Raw genomic sequence first — 12,144 nt, 5'->3', positions numbered from 1 at the left:
ATATTTGTTTGAAAATGCTCCTCTGAAATAGGTGGAATATCAGTATTTTTATTTCGGAGGGCTTGTATGATCAGAGGTGAATATTTTTTTAAGAGGTTCTTTATGACTGGGCATGAATTCCGTTCCATTCCATGAATACTTGGTGTTACAGGGCTTATGTGACGACGAAGCTTTTTTTTTCCACATTGGAGGGCTTATATGTGAATTTTTTTTCTATTTGAGTGCGTCTATGACAAGGGTGATTTGTTTTATGTTAATTGGCGTGTATGACGTAGAAGAAATTATTTTTATTTTAGACCTATATATTATACAACGGCAACAGTTTTTTCAGAATCGTGGTGGTGTTTTCGCCACGCCTCCTGCTTCCCTGTAATTCAAGATTGGGATGTCACTCGAACTTCCTTCAAAATGGTGGGAAGTTCTTTTCATGCGGAAAACTGCCTGCACGAGGTTGCTCTTTCTTTGGGGTTAAGTTGCTGTTTTCTTTTGGGTTAGGTTGCTGTTTAGGTTGCTTTTTACCGTTGCCGAATCCTTACGCCATTGGATTTAACAAAATGGCTTTGGTTTGTGTTCCGCCATGGTCTGTTTGTTGTTGTTGGTGGGAGGCGGAGAGGATCTTGCTTCCGTATTTACTGATTTTAGAGGGGCTTGAGTCCTGATCCGTGCATTTTATAGGGTCTCCATTCCAATCCCTGTCATGTGAAGGATTCAATTCAGGTGATTGTAGAGGGTCTCCACCTCACCTCTTGATCTCCTAATTCCAGCTGATCTCCGGATCTGCTCATTTTAGGGGATTGGAGTCTCACGCATGTATAATCTTTTTAGAGGATCCTCGACCCACATCCGTCTGGTTGTTGGTTGGATCCCTTTCTCGCTTTAGGAGCCATTTATTTCGAGGGTCTTGCCTCGGGATACGTTCGTTTGAGAAATTCTCCTTTCTCGACCTGCTTTGGAGGACCACCTTGCCACTGATCTTACTGATTAACTCCACCTCGCCTCATAATCGGCATTTCATGAATGAACATAAGCTGAGAGGGCGCTTCTGGTGGCAATACGCTTCGTTTGGTTGCGTTTGTGTGTACTGTATGTTGCTGCCTTGCAGGTTTAGGCCTCTGTATGGCTGAGAATGTTTTCAGTTTCCAGTTTGTTGGCAATGAAGTATATTGAATGAACATAAGCTCTGTTGTCTCGCAGTGGAATCAGTCTTTTGTAGACAGGAAGTTAAGGAATTGAATATAGGGAATTAGTATTATCATTTTACACATTTCAATGTGTCGTTTTGTTTCGTCTGTGGGCGACTTCATGTTTATTTTCCATGTAAATATTGTAATATGCCAAAAGGCTCATTTCCTGAATTGCGTCAACGGGCAACCACTTTTGAATGTTCTTGAGATGTGCAGGAGATTGTGAAATGACAGAAATCACGGCAAGGAATTGGCAAATAACCACACCAAGAAACTAGTGCACTCCATTTTTTAAGGTCTAACCAAATATAGGCCAGGATAGGCGCTACGCAAACCCAGAGTTCGAACATTTGGCGTATAGCTTCTTTGTTCTTAATATTTTTCTTTAATAGTAACAGTGTCAAAGGAAATTTCTGCGATCGAATATGGCTGACGGACTGGTTTTGTGTCCGTGGTTGGGTTGATCAGGAGGGGTTACCTGGTTGATGGGGGTAATGGCGTAGGGGAATGGAGCTGCATGACATTCGAGGTGGCCTTAATGTGGGTAGAGGTAAGTGGGAGGGACTTTGTTGGTGGGGGGAGGGGGAGGCTGAGAGTGGAGGTGATGGTTGGTGTTGCGTTAATGTGAATGTGAAGGCGTTTTAACGTTTGTGCTTAGAATTCGTATTATCTTCCAGGACGTGAGGAATTCCAAGTGTTCCTTGACTTGTTTGGCATCGCAGTGAGATTAGAATTACAGAAAAAGGATTTGTTTCGCCAGTGAGAAGTTACGAATTGGTGGACTGTGAAAAATAGTGTTATGGCTGGATATCCAGTGTTTTATGTGGTGTTTTATGTACCGTACAGTGCAATAGATCAATAATGTGAATACATGAATTACGAATATATTATTTTACTCGGACCAGGAAGAGGACCGTCAAAAGCGTAAGTTGAATGGATATATTTAGTTTTTATCTGTGAATTTCTAAGTTGTTTTTTTTGTGGCATTTTTAACATACCTGTCTTTGTTATTTTACCATTTTTTCCTTCACTGTCTTTCTCATATTCTCAATTTTAATAAATATTCGTTAACCATAATATACGTGTTCAGTTTTGTAATTCTTGCTTGGATTATTGTGCAAGACCAATTGCTTTTAAGAAAATGTCTCTCTTGCGCAGTATTTCTGTAAATAACCGTTGACGTTATAGAAGTCCATCGCGTAGGAAGAGAATATTTGGAGGAATTTCTTGTTTTCCTCAATGAGATAATTATGGGTGTAGCCTCTCTCTCTCTCTCTCTCTCTCTCTCTCTCTCTCTCTCTCTCTCTCTCTCTCTCTCTCTCTCTGTAAGAGAATGGTCGGTGCTTCTTTGCAAATACTGTTGGGAACAGTTACCAAACAACAAAAGTGAAAGACTGTAAAAGTTGTGTTTTGTTGGTGGCTCGGACTTGTGAATGTCTGTAGTGAGGTTTGTATGTTAATGCAGTTGGCTTGTTTACGTCAGAGAAGGAGAGATGGGAGGAGTGAGGTGAACTCGCTTACCCTATGAGGAAAGTGGTTTAGTTTAGTGTGCTGTTTTTTATCCGTTCTGCTGTCATCTGTGGTTTGCATGGGCAAAGATTTTCGTCTCCTATTTATTAACTCGCTCTTGCGGAGGTAGGTGTATTACCTAAGTGGTTGATGCTTAAAAGTTTAGCATTATTGTTATTACGGGGCGCGAACGGAAGTGGGAACATATTTTTTTGTTGTGGTATGCCTTATATATATACATATATATATATATATATATATATATATATATATATATATATATATATATATATATATATATATATATATATATATATATATATATATATATATATATATTATACTGCTGGTTTCTGTTGGTTGCAAGTTACCCAGGTGATTATAGCGATTGCTTCACGATAAGTATGGGAAAGACCTTGTGTAGCTACCGTTGCATGGCATGGTTTCGTCATGACATGGTTTTGATCTAAGGGCCGAATATTAGAACAATTTCTTCCGTATACGGAGGGGGGAGGAGGAGAGTTGGGAGTGAATGGGAATGGTGGAATCAAGGAGGATTCTTTTGACACTATCTTCCTGTGGACGGAGGTTGTTTGTTAGTGTGTGTGTTTGTTATAAGGTTACTGGTGGATTCAAGTGAAACTGAAGGCGCAGGACATGGCCTAAAGACGGTGAGTATTAGATTTTGCGAGACGTCGATTGAGTGATTTTGTGAACTAGCGGGGAAAGTCGTGGTCATAAGGTTATGTGTTATTACTTGCTGATGTTTGAAAACCTGAATTACTTTCGTCCATGCATCAAATACACGAAATGTGCCCCTTATTTAGGAAGCAGTTTCGATTCATGCGAAGGTTATGCAAGAAGTGTAGTCAGGGCGACCCGATGTATTGAAGGACGTGACGTCTAATCAGTCTTCGGGTTTATTCACTTTAACCATGTGATCCTGGAATACGGCAGTGCAATCTGGAGAGAGAGAGAGAGAGAGAGAGAGAGAGAGAGAGAGAGAGAGAACCATTGAAGCCTAAACAGCCAGCCGGAAGTAAGCAGATATTTAAGGAATTCGCCCATCCCGCTCTCGGAACAAGTTGATTGTTCCCAGGTTGGGGGTTGTGAGGGTATCAGCTGGAGTTCGTGCGCGCGTATGCTGTTATGTCTCCCCCTTCCCCTCCCCCCACCTTCCCCTCCGGCGATTAAGAGAGAGAGAGAGAGAGTTGGGGTACGTTGTCGTGTCTGGTGGTGGTTGGGACAATTCCGTGAGGGGAGTGTGATGGGGGTGGGCGCGTGGGGGGGGTTACTGGTTTGGGGTTGGATTGGGTTGGGATGTTATAAGCTATAGTCCGCAGTCATGTGAAGAGAGGCCATGCCGTATCTTCCGCTCGTGGATCTATTTTCTTATTTGCCTTTTGTTGTCTGTGATCTTATTCAGTATTGCGTTGAAGATTCATGCTTGTATTAAGTACGTATGCTCCTCTAATGGTCGTGCTGAACGCAACTAGTTTATCCCGACACGTATCGGATATCCGTGCTTCTGATGTGTCCAGTCCAATATCTCTCTCTCTCTCTCTCTCTCTCTCTCTCAAAAAGACAGAGGAAGGGTATTTTGCAGTGCTACAGAGAATGGGAGAGGTAGAGGAGAGGTACGTCTGGTTTAGTGGGTCGTTGACAAGTTGTTACGTTCTTTTTTAACTTTGGAGAGGAATATATGGAAGGGATGGAGGGACAGGTACCGTCATCGAAGGCCGTGCCGAGATCTTCAGTTTCCTTTTAAATTCTGAATTGGTTGTCGAAGCATTTAAAACCTTGTAGTAATTACAAGTAAGGCTTTAGCTCCGAGGACTTGTACATTCTCATGGCCGTGTGGCTGCTGGCTTCCCGGTGGGCGATGGGTACAAAGTGTTTTCTACTCCACCTTCTCTTCTTCCTTCCAACCCCTCTCCTTTTCTTCCTGCCATCCATCCTCTCGGTCTCTTAACTTACCGGTTTTTAGGGAAGTTTAGAGCCTACATTTTACTAGGATAGATCTACTCGATTTAGTGAACCGTTGTGAAAGATATTGTTTGTATGTCTTGATGTTTAAAAATGCAGCCACTACTGGATCAGTTTTGGGAAAGGATTTTAAACGGTAAAGTTAAGCGTCCAAATTAAATCTATTTATGAAACCGTGATGAAACTTAGTACGCGATGCATAATACGTGAGTGATGCGCGAGATTTTTTCTCGGATTAAAATTCAGTTGATGTGAATTGTAAGGGCCATTTAAATTAAACTGATTGTTAGCGTTTGCATCTTCGTTTATCTGCGAGGAGTAAAGGAGAGTATGTGTGTAAGTACATACATATGCGTGTGTGTGTGTATGATCGCATCAGTTAGGTTTTTTATATACTTGTTGGTAATGTACCGTGAGTACTTCACACATTTATGTAAATACCCACTTAATGCGGTTACGTAGTGATAAGCTGACATGTCGCCATCGATATCTGCTACACACAGAGGCTTGGTGGTGTTGCGGCTGTTCGTTTCTTGGTGAAGCTTTCCGCTATGAGCTGTGGTGGTTACATCGTCAAAACATTGTTTCAGTTAAATGGTGGTCAATACACGATTTTGATAGCGTCTTTTGAGTTAGTACTCGGCTGAATGTGTAGGAAAATAAAGTGGACCGGTTTTCCTCCTAATGTAATAAGTATATGTTTTTTAAATGGCCAGACGGCTAAATTCCAGAGTCGGAGGAAGCTTGGTGGGGCAGAGTTTGGTTCTCTCAATTGTCAGCCTTGGCTCTGGTTATTCCCAGGCTCGGCCTTCGGACTGGAGTTTTTTTATGCTCTCTCTCTCTCTCTCTCTCTCTCTCTCTCTCTCTCTATATCTATCTCTATATATATATATATATATATATATATATATATATATACCACAGTATATATGTGTGTGTGTGTAATATTTAATAATAATTTATCGGTAATCTCTCCTCTGTAATATAATTATATATATATATATATATATATATATATATATATATATATATATATATATATATATATATATATATATATATATATATATATTTAAACATAACCTCGCGCTAAAGCTGAGTCTGCCAAGACTACGGACAGTAGCATGTTTTTGGCGAAGGCTCGGGTTGGAAGTTGGTCTTAGGTCGTCGAGATCAGTTTCAGGGTGCTGATTGACCCCTGCCTGTTGGAATTAGCGATAACGATCGGCCAAGTTTTTTTTTTCAGACTTTAAAGGGAAAGTTTTCCATGGTTTGTGTAGGCTGGCCAACCTTTGGGTTTGACCTTAGGTGGTGAGTAGGAGATGGGTCAACCTGTGGTTTGATGTCGTTGTGTTTGAGGACGTTTGAAAGTTGAATGTTGTTCAATCTTTCACCCAACCGTTCACCAAAATTCCAATTTCTATTGGAAACTAATCAACGGGGTTTGGAATTAGGTTGCTAGTCCCACGCCCCCAAAGTTTCCGACAGCTTTTATCTTTCTTGTGTGGTCACCCATCCAAATACTTATCCTTTGTCTCAGAGACCTCTTGCAGTTCGACATGAGCTTGAACTGTTGACCCACCTTACACTGACGCACTTTGAGTGCCTGGGTCGTATGGTTTCCTGCTAAGATGGATTATATGTGCTTAATCTTTTCTATTAGTGACTGTCCCTCCTCCCCTCAGACTGCTCAGTTTCCCATAATTACTCAACAGCAGGAGTGATGCGTCATGTTTCTTTCTTCCAGTAAACATTCAAACTTTGACATTCCTTCAGACCTTTTGCTTTCTGTGAGCCATGTCATCTTGCAAGAAGTGGGCGTTTCTCTCCCTTTTCGAGCTGAGGCTCCATCGTGTGATACCCAATCTCTCTCTCTCTCTCTCTCTCTCTCTCTCTCTCTCTCTCACACTCACACACACACACACACACACACACACACACACACACACACACACACACACACACACACACACACACACACACAAAAGCCTTAGTTAGGGGAGTTAGGCGGTTAATGAGGTACCCACACTCTCTTCTCGTCTCTTTGGCATTTGTGTCCGGAATATCCCTTTCGGAAACAAATGCGGCAATTGTCGGTTCTTTTATTAGACACTATTAGGCTACTTATAATATTTTGCTGTCTTTGTTCTTTAAGCTTTCAATGCTGACGGGCTCCTCCGAATGATGAAAACCTTAACGGCTGCCATCGTCGTTCCCCAGGTGGCATGAAAAGGATCGAGCAGAGTTGATTAAAAAGGCCAGTCGGAAACTGCCAGTCATACTTGCGAGTCATGGAAAACTCACGTTTGGTGACATAGGCTAAACCCGCCACTCACTGGACACCCAGATGGGTTCTGATTGAGATGGCGGATCTTCTTCAACAGGTGATTGCGAATGAATGCTGGTTGATAAATTGATTGGATGCTGGCGCTCTTTGTGCCCTTTGCCAACTGATGACGTCACGCCCCATGACCTCGAAAAGTCGAAGGAAAGTTTGCTCGAATGTACAGTAGGCTATGCCCGAAGGTGTAAATGTGCGTATCGAATCAAAAGCAGATTGCATAGATGGGTTCCTATTTAAGAACGAAAGCTCAGACTGATGTAAGTTGCCAGCTGGATGTCAATTGGTTTGATCAGCCTTCATCTCAAACCTCTTACAGAATGTGATGTTCTTTCCTTTCCTCTGTCACCCGAACGTGCTGTGCCCGTGCCCAAATCCCGTCTCAAGCCTCCTCACCGAAAACAAGTTAGAAACATGCCGAAGTTTCTTCGTCGCAGTCTAGTTTTATGTACAGCGTAGAATGCTGTATGATCCGCTACCCTTGAAACTTTCTGCCACGGCCCGGTGGTGGCCTGTCTTATAAAGTTGCCAGACACACTATCATGGCTAACTTTAACCTTCAATAAAATAAAAACTACTGAGGCTGGAGGGCTGCAATTTGGTATGTTTGATGATTGTATGGTGGATGATCAACATACCAATATGCAGCCCTCTAGCCTGAGTAGCTTTTAAGATTTGAGAAGTGCAGACGGACTGACAAAGCCATCTCAATAGTTTTCTTTAACAGAAAACTGAAAAATAGTGCTAGTCGTTTAGCGTACCCATATAGCCTAGGCTAATTCACTTTGTTGGGTTCTTGGTCCTCGTGGCTGCCTGAGTGTATAAATAGCCCTGTTCCCATGTAGGCTAAGGCCGTTTCCGATTAAAGACTAAATATCCCTGTGGCATTCCACCTACACGCGCGCCGGTCAGCTGACCAGCAGACTAAAAGTTGAAGAGGATAGGCCCTCGCCTCTGGGTCACGTTATGCAGATAATGCTGATAATTCTGCCCGTGGCCAGTTATCAGGTTGGCCAGCCTTGATAAAAGTGGTGCCCGATAATATCGATAACCTCAATGATGGCTGGTCCTTCCCCTTGGGGTTATCATCGAGTTAGCTCATGGTTTCCAGCCAGTCAAAATGGCGACTTTGTGTACTGCCAGATTGATTTCATTTCATGTTAAATACGTTGATGCAACTTAATAAATGAATGTACCATGTAACGTTAGAAATGACCGTACTGCACAAGGAGGGCAAATCCCGATCCTTGGGACATTTGGTAGCAGCCTGAATCTTAGATCAAGGTATCTGCAGTCTGGAGGCTTGCATAAGGAACAGGGTAGCCACGGGGTAACGACGGCATTTTTAAACATGTTATTTATTGTCCGTAGACTTGGTAGCAAATGATAAATGTTGTATATGGCTATACATTCCAGTTGATTATAATGATATTTTGCTTAAATTGGTTGTTCCAGAGGTATCTGAGGTATCTTTAATTAAGTAAAATTTGTTTGTTTCGTCTTGTCATCATAGCACAGAGTATGCGTTCCGAGTTCTGTAGTTTTTCTTTGGTGTTTTCATTGATGGATTCCATTCAGCGTTCTGTCAGATTTACTAGCAGTAATTCTGCTCCACTACCGACGGTTTGCTGGTCAGCCATCTTCATTTTTAATGTGGTTTTGCTCTCATTTGTTACAGATGTTAGATTGATCACCCTTATTTAAACTATTATGTAAATTGATGATATGTCGCGGTTCATTGTAATTGTTACTGGTGTTGCATTTCGCTGCCCTTTTGTTAGTGCTGTCTGATGCTGCTTAACCATCCCGTATCTCTATCGCTCCCAGGGGCCAGCACAGCCTCTATATATAGAAGTCAAGCGCTTAAGGGAGAGAGGGCGGTAAGCCCCCCGCCTCGTCTTCCAAAAGGCGCTATCTAAGGCTCTTCCCTGAAATTTCATACTTGGAGTGAGCTAGGGTGGGGACGTGGTGGGTGATCTCTATTGATTTTGAGGTCAGCGTTCAAGGTCAGTCTCTCTCTCTCTCTCTCTCTCTCTCTCTCTCTCTCTCTCTCTCTCTCTCTCTCTCTCTCTCTGTTGTTTCGTAATAATGATGATTAAGATGCGGTTATTATCCAAAATCTTATACTCTGGGAGTGAATTGTAACTGCAAACTCTGGTAGGAGGATTCGTTGTAGTGTCCAGCAATTTTTCTCGTTGCTCTCCCACTATTCATAGGAAACCGACGACAAGGGCATATTGTTCTGATTAATGATTTTTATTGAGAAGACGCATCCTAGCGGATAAGGAAAACTGGTAAAATTGACTAAAAGTCCCATTTCTAATAGGAAATATGGGTAAATTCTAAAGCCGAATACTACTGTAATAGTCAAAAGAAATGTTGAAATGTCTATCGTCATTCAAATTGGTCATTTCATATGTATCTGAGAAAAAGGACAAGTTAGGTGAATACCATGACGGGAAGGATTGCCAGCCTTTCAAAAATTGGCAGGTGGTAAGGGATTCGGGCTAAAGGACGCTTGGTGGGAATAATGTAATACGCTTCCACGGGGAAATTGTTCACTTCTCTGAGAGAGAGAGAGAGAGAGAGAGAGAGAGAGAGAGAGAATCTCGGTATCTGGGAAACTCAGCTTGAATGTAGGTCAGTGTCTGCTTTTTGGGGGAGGGTCCCGCCGCTTGGTCCTTGCAGAGAGGTAAAGGGGGGGCCGGTTGTGCAGCATCATCATCGCTTTTTATGTCTGGGTTTTGAAATTTTGGATCTCTCTCTCTCTCTCTCTCTCTCTCTCGTATTGATTTGGTCCTTGCTAACCCGAATATAGTCATTTGCTTTTGGTTGATCATAGTTCTCGATATTAATTGTTGTGTGCGTGAGTGAGTGTGTATTTATATATATATATATATATATATATATATATATATATATATATATATATATATATATATATATATATATATATATATATATATATATAAACACACACACATATATGTGTATCAATATTGGTGCATGTAATAAGCTTTCATGATATATATATATGTGTGTGTATGCGCTGTTGTGTGCTACGAATTTTCTTAATAAAGATTGGCTTAGGATCCCAATAGAAGAGTTCAAGAAAAATCCGCCAATTAAAAGAAGTATTGGAAAAGTATGTTGTTTCTAGAGCACAAGACTTTGGGACTTGTGAATTTTGCTCTCTCTCTCTCTCTCTCTCTCTCTCTCTCTCTCTCTCTCTCTCTCTCTCTCTCTCTCTCTCTCTCTGAACGGTATTACACATTTGTTATTGAAGTTGATTCGCCTAAAAATTGATCCAACACCTGGTGGTTAGCAGACTGCGGTTGAATGCCGGACTTCAGTATGAAAACGAATGAATTATTGCTTACTGAAATCAATGTATTTTCTCAGACTTTTATTCGAGTAGCACAATCGAATTGGAGAAAGAAAAGAGAGAAGTAAAGATAGACCCTGAGAGAGCCTCGTCTAGGTAATCTTACTTCCAGTGGAATGAAACCATTATTGAAGGGCGTTCTCTCTCTCTCTCTCTCTCTCTCTCTCTCTCTCTCTCTCTCTCTCTCTCTCTTATCTTCAAAGGCTCTCTCTCTCTCTCTCTTTAGTCTTATCTTCAAATAGGCAAATAGTATAGCCTAAGATAGGGTTTATTTATATATATATACCAAATATATAATATATATATATATATATATATATATATATATATATATATATAGAGAGAGAGAGAGAGAGAGAGAGAGAGAGAGAGAGAGAGAGAGAGAGAGAGACCTTTTAGCGTTAATCATATACTGTTTTCATACTGACCCCATCCATGACTCGATGCAGTGACACCAGACAATTAAGATTTATTATATTTGGTTAAAGGTGCGGGTATTACTACATTTGAGGTCAAATATCCTACAAAGTTAAAATGTGCTTTGATGTTTTTTATGTAATTCTAAACTATCCAGTTTACTGGGATCCTTTGCAGTTGTAGGTGAAATAATAATATTCGATTTTTTCCCAAACCAGAAAATACCATGAAATATTACTAAAATATTTATGTTCATTTACTGGATAGAAAAACAAGATATTAAAACACCCAATGGAATACTTAAGCTATCATAAACACCTTCAGTGGTGCAGTGGATAAAGCTCGTTCGCCTTATCAAAATACAATGCCTGGCACAACCTGTTTGCCACCCCATTTCTCATAATCGAAATCAGACCACAGCCTGTCGTAAAGTCGTGGATCCGTGATTAGGGGAATTGAAGCACTTCAAACAGCAAACACCCCTTGGTGTTATGTCCTCGAGAATGACGGAAGAGAGGACGGCAAGAGATGTAGGGTCGGTCGGTCAGACCCCTACTTCTGGGTGGGGACTGGGTCACATCAACGTTGGTCCTTTTGGCGCTCTTCGTCCCCGTGGATTTGAATTTCTGCCCTAGACGGTTGGTTAGCGAATGGTTTCTCTCTCTCTCTCTCTCTCTCTCTCTCTCTCTCTCTCTCTCTCTCTCTCTCTCTCTCTCACACACACACACAAAAAGCCCTTAAAAATTCAGTTTACTTCTATGTCTAAGCAGTGAATTATGTAGGTAGTTGCTAGACGATTGTTGTGGGATCCAGCTAAGTTGTAGAGAGAGAGAGAGAGAGAGACTAGCATGAGTTTTTATTCTATTGCTCTGTCAAGGTAAATACCACCAAGTTGGAAAGGCCTTCGACGAGGTAATCCTCAGCCCCCGTGTGAAACCATTCTCTCTCTCTCTTTCTCTCACCTGAGAAGTAACACAACTTGTAGTTTTATACATTTTCACCATACAGTTCATCTCTCCCCACCCTCAAGGTTTTCAGAAACATCCAATAAAAGTGTTAGCAAATGCCGCAGGGAAGTCAGGCATTGTACGTAAGGGCTCATATACTTATAACAGTGATGAAGTCCATGCAATCTGTTTTAGGTCATTTGTCCTTCCTTTCTTAGAAGACTGTTCTCCGTTCTCCGTCCAGGATTCAGACCTACTCTCTGGGTTTGAAAGTGGACGAAAGTTGATTTTTTTTGTAAAGTGCAGGTTTTTGTTCGAAATCAAATTCAGCCATCTCTACCGTGATATCCGAGTGCATTATATTTAACAGTATTG

General features: G+C 41.4%; 1 protein-coding gene across 31 annotated transcripts in view; it reads left to right on the top strand.

Annotated features, from left to right (window-relative positions):
* drn (doctor no) overlaps positions 1-12,144 on the top strand; it is a 169,035-nt gene that overhangs the window by 88,477 nt on the left and 68,414 nt on the right. For 13 of the 31 annotated variants that reach the window (XM_067091528.1, XM_067091520.1, XM_067091526.1 and 10 more), the window contains one exon: positions 1,862-2,108. The exons of the other annotated variants lie outside the window; for them this stretch is intronic. The gene's annotated coding sequence lies outside the window, so the exon portion shown is untranslated. The remainder of the gene's footprint in view (positions 1-1,861; positions 2,109-12,144) is intronic. 31 annotated transcript variants of the gene reach the window in all.

The sequence above is a fragment of the Macrobrachium rosenbergii genome, chromosome 48 (assembly GCF_040412425.1).
Source record: "Macrobrachium rosenbergii isolate ZJJX-2024 chromosome 48, ASM4041242v1, whole genome shotgun sequence".
NCBI classification, from domain to species: Eukaryota; Metazoa; Arthropoda; class Malacostraca; order Decapoda; family Palaemonidae; genus Macrobrachium; species Macrobrachium rosenbergii.
This window is presented reverse-complemented; position numbering and strand designations above follow the sequence as displayed.